The sequence below is a fragment of the Humulus lupulus genome, chromosome 2, assembly GCF_963169125.1.
Source record: "Humulus lupulus chromosome 2, drHumLupu1.1, whole genome shotgun sequence".
In the NCBI taxonomy this organism is placed as follows: Eukaryota; Viridiplantae; Streptophyta; class Magnoliopsida; order Rosales; family Cannabaceae; genus Humulus; species Humulus lupulus.
Window position 1 is genome coordinate 192,434,170 of NC_084794.1, and position 7,056 is coordinate 192,441,225.

A 7,056-nucleotide genomic window follows, 5' to 3' on the forward strand; every position below is an offset into this window, starting at 1 on the left:
CCCTCAACTCATCTTTGCCTCACCGCCCTCACAAAGTCTCTCCGCCCTCACCGCCCTCAACTCAGCTCTGCCTCACGAAGACTCACTCTAGAGTCGAGCTCTTTCTCCGGCTCACGAAGTCACGCTCCAGAGTGGAGCTTCTCTGCCTCATGCCCACGTAACTTTACAGCAAGAGAAGGTAGTGATTTCCCATGGATCCTTAGTATCGATAATGATTTGTTCTTCTTCTTGTGTGAAGGAGCCTTTCTTAATCTTAATAAACCCTTCTCTGGTTCTCATCACTGGTGATCTCACAAGTTTCTCTCTCAATCTATCTTCCTTTATTTTTATTGAACTTTTATGTTTTGGCTGATATAGCTTCGTGGGTTGTTGAATTATTTGGTAGTCTGATATGGGTTTCTTCTATATTTGTAATATTTGCTTCTTGTCTGAGATTAGTATCGTGGACTTTTATAAATATGTAACGCTTAAGGAATTAGATTCTTCTTATGCATGACTGTATCTGGTGAAATTTTCACTTTTTAAAAAGCATAACACAAATTTCTTGTCTTGTTTGGGCAGAGACTAACCTTTCTAAAGAAGTTACCCATTCTTTTTTTAATTAATGGCATTGTTGTGTGTGTTTCTTTTCAGAGAAATTTGTGCTTTTTATATGCTGTCAACTGATATAAGTTTTGATGATATGCATAGTCAGATTTGAGAGTTGAGAGTCGTGTTGTACTTATAAGAGTTTAAGTTATTTTGCTATGTTCTCACTGGTTGATAGAGTACTGTTGCATGCTCCCCCTGATCCGTATAGAAATCATAAGCAGTTTGCTTTATATCAATATACTCAGTATAAATTAGATTATGATTCCCACTAGCCTGCGTTAAGCCATCTACAGACATGATTTTTCAAATCGAACACTGTCTAACTTCTTGTTGTTATCTCCACTAGATGGCAAGAGCACGGATTTTTTAACAATGAAGCAAAATGAGGTGGTCTGGTCTCAAATAGTTTATCCATCTTAATCTACAGCTCTTCCCACACCTTTGTAATCCTGCACTCTAGTACTCATTCTATTCATTTATATTTACAAATTATTGAAATATATATACATATTTAAAATATTATACATCTCACAATATAAGAAAAGATGATGTAAACTTTAAAATCACTAATTTTTACAGATAGAGCAAAAGAAACAGAACCTGCAAGCTTTGGGACAGAGCTCCAACTACCATGGCCATGAGTGGTGATATGTGTAAGGAGCTTGTCATCTTCTTTAGGTGACCAAAGGCCTCTCTTGACTTTCTGCTTGTTGCAGCAGCGATGGCCCATATCCACAACTATATATTATTTACTTTCCCAAATAGTTAGAAAGCTTATTAATAATGATGATCAATACTAGCTAATCACTTGAACATTTTTCACAAGGAAAAATCATTCCAACTAACCTCTCACAACTCTCTCTCTCTCTCAATAATTTTTACATTCAATCATCTTATTGATATCCATATATACACTGGGGGGGCTCCTTAACCATATTTTCAATCACTTTAACCAACACATTGACTTCAAAAATGTTCTGCGATAGTCAATGGGGGGCTCCTTTTTGTGTCAATTCATATGTAATCTGTAATCATTTCTATTTATTATTGGCTTCTGGACTTGTTTCAGGTTTCTGAGAAGAGATGGTACTGGCTTAAATTTTTTGCTTTGGCTACAATCAGAGATTGGGATGCTCTAGAAAAGTTCTCAAAAGAAAAGAGACCACCCATTGGTAATTTTTCTTACGATTTGAATATTTTTCAAGTCTCTTTTGCATGTAAGCTGTGCCGCTTACTTCTGTCTGTGAGTTCTTCATAGTGGAAGCATAAATAAAATGTAAACAAAGATTAAAAAAAAATTGTGAAAGGAGGGATATCTTTGGGGTTCGCTACTTATTTTCAGGGAGACCTCTAAGTATAAATACTGTTGTTTCTTGACCATTTCATGAGAAAAGTTCCCTTTGGAATCAAATAGGTTTTAGGCCATTCGCTGAAGCATGCATTGAAGCAGATGAGAAGGGAGAGGCCTTAAAATATACCCCCAAACTTGCTGATCCTCGAGAGAAAGCAGAGGTAAGACCGAAGCCTACACAATATGGATTCCATAAACGTCGCCTCTGCTAACTGGTGTTTTATTACTTCATTCTACTGTTGTATTGTATGAACTAACTTGTGACCATTTTTATTTTGTAGTGATACCTAGAGAAATTTTTGAAGTCAATGTGTTGGTTAAAGTGATTGAAAATTTCAGGAAATAGTGTATAGCTTTATGTTTTTTCGCATTGTAGGAATGATAAATATATGTATATATATATAAATAAAAGTAAATGAAAAGAGCCACTGTAAAGCAAAAACTCAAAAAATAAATAAATAAAGGACATTATGTACTGGGTTAGTTCTCACAATACAGCCTTTGTTACAGTGTTCTAATAGTTTTCATATTTAGTGTTTAAGCACCTCTGAATACTTAATGTTAACTTTTTCTCTCCTTTATATTGTTTTCAATAAATTCTTTTTTGCTTTGGTCAATATATTGATTGAAATGGTATAAAATCAGAGAAGTTGTTAGGCGGATTATAAGTCTGTTTTCATTTCACATCTTATGACATCTTATCACCCCCATTCCTTATGATGTTGTCAACGATCTCAAGGGTGGTTATTACATGTTTTTATGTATTATTTTTTCTTCTCAATGTTCTGTTCTGTTCTGTTCTTGTCTGGTTTTGATTTTTTTTTCAAGACTACCAATGGAAATGTTTCCTTAATTAGTTCAAGTACTCGAAGCCGTTGTTAGTTTTCATATTTTGAATACTATTCTAAGTACAATTTTGTTTTAAAAAATTTCTGTGCTATTTTTGTTGTGTACAGAAATATTCCAAGAGTCCAAGATTTTCGGTTTATGAAAGACAAAAAGCAAGAGGCATTCTCATGACACCAGGTCTTCAAGGCAGCTCACCTCACTAGTCATGGCATCAATTCGGAAGGACACCTCAAACCTTCACAAAAGCCAGATGGCAGCAAGCAGTAGGCACAACACCTCAGTATCTCACGGCATCAGGTCTTCATTTATTAAGATTTTTTTTTGAATAAATTTCTGAAGTCAACTCTATATTCGCTCAGGTATATACATGTAATACTATTTCTGAGATATACTTTTATGAGTTACATCTGTCTATAGAGTTGAGCGAATATAGATATATTGTAATACTGAGCTTAAACCTCCTCCCTGAGCTTCATTATCTATAGATATACTGTAATACTGGACTCTTGATCAGAATTAGACAAAAAGACAACTATTAGTGATCTTAATGAAAGGCATGGTAAGTTTTTTTTTTTTTTAAGGAATCCTTTTCTTATTTTTAATCACATCTAGATAATTTTTATCTCAGTTTCTGTGTAAGAAAAACACTGAGAGACTGATGAGATTTGATTGAAACTATCAAGTAGATGAAAATTAATTTTATACTTATTAACTATCATTTAGCTCAAAGATGTTGGCTTTGCATAGCATCAAAATGATTTGTTGCCACCGTAGTTGATTTTAAGACTAGTTTGGTTGTTTCCCAACTATTTTATGAGTTTCATTTGACTAAGATTTTTACTTTGGAATTCAGATTGCATATTTGTAGTATGTGCTAATGATTTTTGTTTTTGTGTGTTTCTGAGTGAAGCAAGAAAACTGTTTGATGAAAGTTCTAAGTTAGATGTTATATTTTAGAGTCTATAATTATGGGTTTTCTAAACATGGAGAAGTTGATAAAGCTATTAGGTTGTTTGATTGGATGCCATCAAGAAATCCCATTTCTTAAATTACTTGATTGGTGGGTATTTTAGCTAGGATGCCATCAAGAAATCCACCACCTATTTGGTAAAGGATCTAAATTGTATTTTGGATTAGTTTTCTCTGTGATAATACAAACTTTTTAAATTTACTTGAAATTAGTAGTAGTAGTAGTAGTAAACTACTATAATTTTTCTTGCTAGCTAGTTACATCATAGAAAAGCAAATCCCAAATCATGTAAATCATGTAAAACATATTAAAATTTGGGTCTAGTTTGATTTTCTGTTTCTTTATACATTTCAAGGCCACGAGATTATTTTATTGCAAGAAGTTCTATAAAATCAAAAAATTAAATACATTTCTTTCTAGTTTTGTGTTCCCTTCCCAACCTGCAACTTTCTCATTTTGACAAATTGGTTTTTTCTATTTTGTTTGGTGAGTTGTATCTCTGTTTGAAGTTCTATAATCAACCCTAATTTGCTTCCTCTATGTTTAATGTACATATTTTGAAGCATGATTGGCCAGCAAGATGGCAAAGCTTTATTCCTAATCTTGTTTCAGCTGCTAAACCTAGTGAAACAATTTGTGAGAATTGCATGGCTATATTGAAGGTTTCTCTCTCTCTCTTAAACTATTGAGAATTAGTTGGCACTAATTACTTGAATATGTTTTCTTCAGCTTCTAAGTGAAGAGGTGTTTGATTTCTCATGAGGAGAGATGACTCAAAGTAAGATAAAGGAGCTTAAACAATCATTGAACAGGTAGATAATTTATGTTTTTTTTTATTTTTATTTCATTTTGGGATGCATTTCATGTTTTATATTGTAATGTTTCATGAGTGCTCTTTTTTTTTCCTTCTTTAGACTTATCATTTGCTTATAATTATATATATATATTAAGGACAGTTCTTTTAGATATCCTTTGATGAGAAGTCATTATGCACTTTTTAAGTTATTTTTATTCACTATTATACACATATTTTGATACAATGTCTTCCGGGTGAACTGCCACCACAAAGTCAAGTGATCTGATCACTTATCATGGACTACTGATAGTCACGTACTGCCAGTTCATAGTCATCATATATTTGTCTTTTATTTTCTAATTGGCATGTCACATGTTACCGTAATGATATGTTTATGCATTTTTCCAATCTCTCACACATAATGTGATTGGTTGTTGCAGTGAATTTCAACTCATTCATGAGCTATGCTTATATGTACTATCAGCCTCTCAAAGAACTGAGCTTATACGTGCAACACTCTCCACATTGCACGCATTTCTCTCATGGATTCCCCTGGGATATATATTTGAGTCTCCATTGGTATGTGCTTTGCTTGATAGATGGTTGTTGTATTGCCTTTGAATTTAATACTTAATAACTTCCTTAAAAGAGTAAGTACATTTGAGCAAAATTATGATTGTGTTTGTTTATGTAACAGCTTGAAACGCTGCTGAATTTTTTCCCCATGCCATCGTATCGGAATCTCCTCTTCAGTGTTTGACAGAGGTGTGTTTGTATGCTGATTTAGTTAAGAGTTGCTTCAAAACTGTGCCTGGTTCTCATAGTTCACTGCACTGGTGTTTAGGTTGCAGCACTTAATTTTGGAGATTTCTACAATGCCCAGTACGTTAAGATGTACACCATATTCATGAAACTATTACAGGTAGGTCCGAAATGAAATGCTTATTGTAGTACTATCTTTGGTTGGCTTACTCATCACATCATTGTCCAGTTTTTTCTTTTATTTAATTGTATGTCTTGTTCCTGTGTTGCTATTAATATTTTTTTTTCTTCCTTTTGGTCAGACCATGATTCCTCTTAATACAAACATTCCTGAGGCTTATGCAATTGGTTCCTGCGAAGAGCAGGTAAAGTTGTTTTTGGCGCTTCAAAATTTAATGAAGACCATTTTTTATGTGTTCGCTCAATAATTGTTTATTTCTGGCAATGTTTTTTGTTTTTTAACTTACCTATTATGCAGGCTTTTATTCAGAATTTGGCTTTGTTTTTCACTTCATTTTATAAGGCAAGTTTTTTTCTTTTTTCCCTTTATACTTTCTTGATCTTAGTATTTACCACGTTTTGTTATATTTATATCTCAATGGCCATCCTCTTATGGCTATAAGTTATGGTTCATTTAGTTGTAGAACAGGCTTAATGTGTCAATAAGGCACTGCTTAAGGGATTTAATAAGATAATATGGAATCACATTGTTTCCTTGTCAAATATCAAAGATTTGAAGTTGCTGTTTAAATACATTGCAACATTCACTGCTTAAGGGATTTAATAAGATAATATACAATCACATTGTTTCCTTGTCAAATCTCAAAGATTTGAAGTTGCTGTTTAAATACATTGCAACATTTACATCGTTCTATCCTTGTGCAGTCTCACATTCGTGTGCTGGAAACTCCTGGAGAGAACATAGCTGCTTTGCTCATGGGTGTTGAATATCTTACCAAAATTTCATATGGTACCTCTCTGCCCTAACCTGTAAGAGAAATGAGGTTTTTATAAATGTGTTGTTATAAGAAAGTCAAATTTATGTGATTGGTGATCATTTTTCATGTTTTGCAATATTGGCTTGTCAGCAAATATTGCTCATCTTTTAACCCAATTTTGAGGAAAAGTTGTTATTTTTTTCTTCATGCTTTAGTTTGCTAGTATTTTTGTCCATTTAGCTGAGCAAGAATACAAGAAAGAGCAAAGAGCTTTTATGTGTTAAGAGAGAAACTTTTGAGAGCACAAATGTTGTGAAAGTGTTGGTTCTTGCTGCGTGTTGAAGAACCTGTTTGAAAATTTCTTGTTCTTAATTCGTTTTTGTTCATGACAGTTTGTTTAATTGTTTAAGTGTTAGTTCGAGATAAGTTTTATTATTTGTTCTACGGTGTCATTACAGGTGCTGCATTGTCCTTTTCAATGTTTGTTGTTGGTCTGCTGCTTTCATCTAATCCTGATGCCACGGGAGACCTGGTGCAGGTTCCAAGCATGCTGTTTCAAGGTTCTTTGCTTCTTGGGCTCATCAGTAGAGCCACTCTTGGTTATGCGTATGTCCCTATTTTCTTTTTCAATCTTCATTATGCCAAAATAATAGTTTGTTTATTATTCAATAGAGATCTTAATGAGAGCCTGCTAAGTCTTATTTCATCTTTTGGTGATGTTGTAATTTAAATTAAAGTCCCTGTTATTTGTCTATTATCACATTTATGATTAAACTTGTACCATTATTCTTAGGCATCA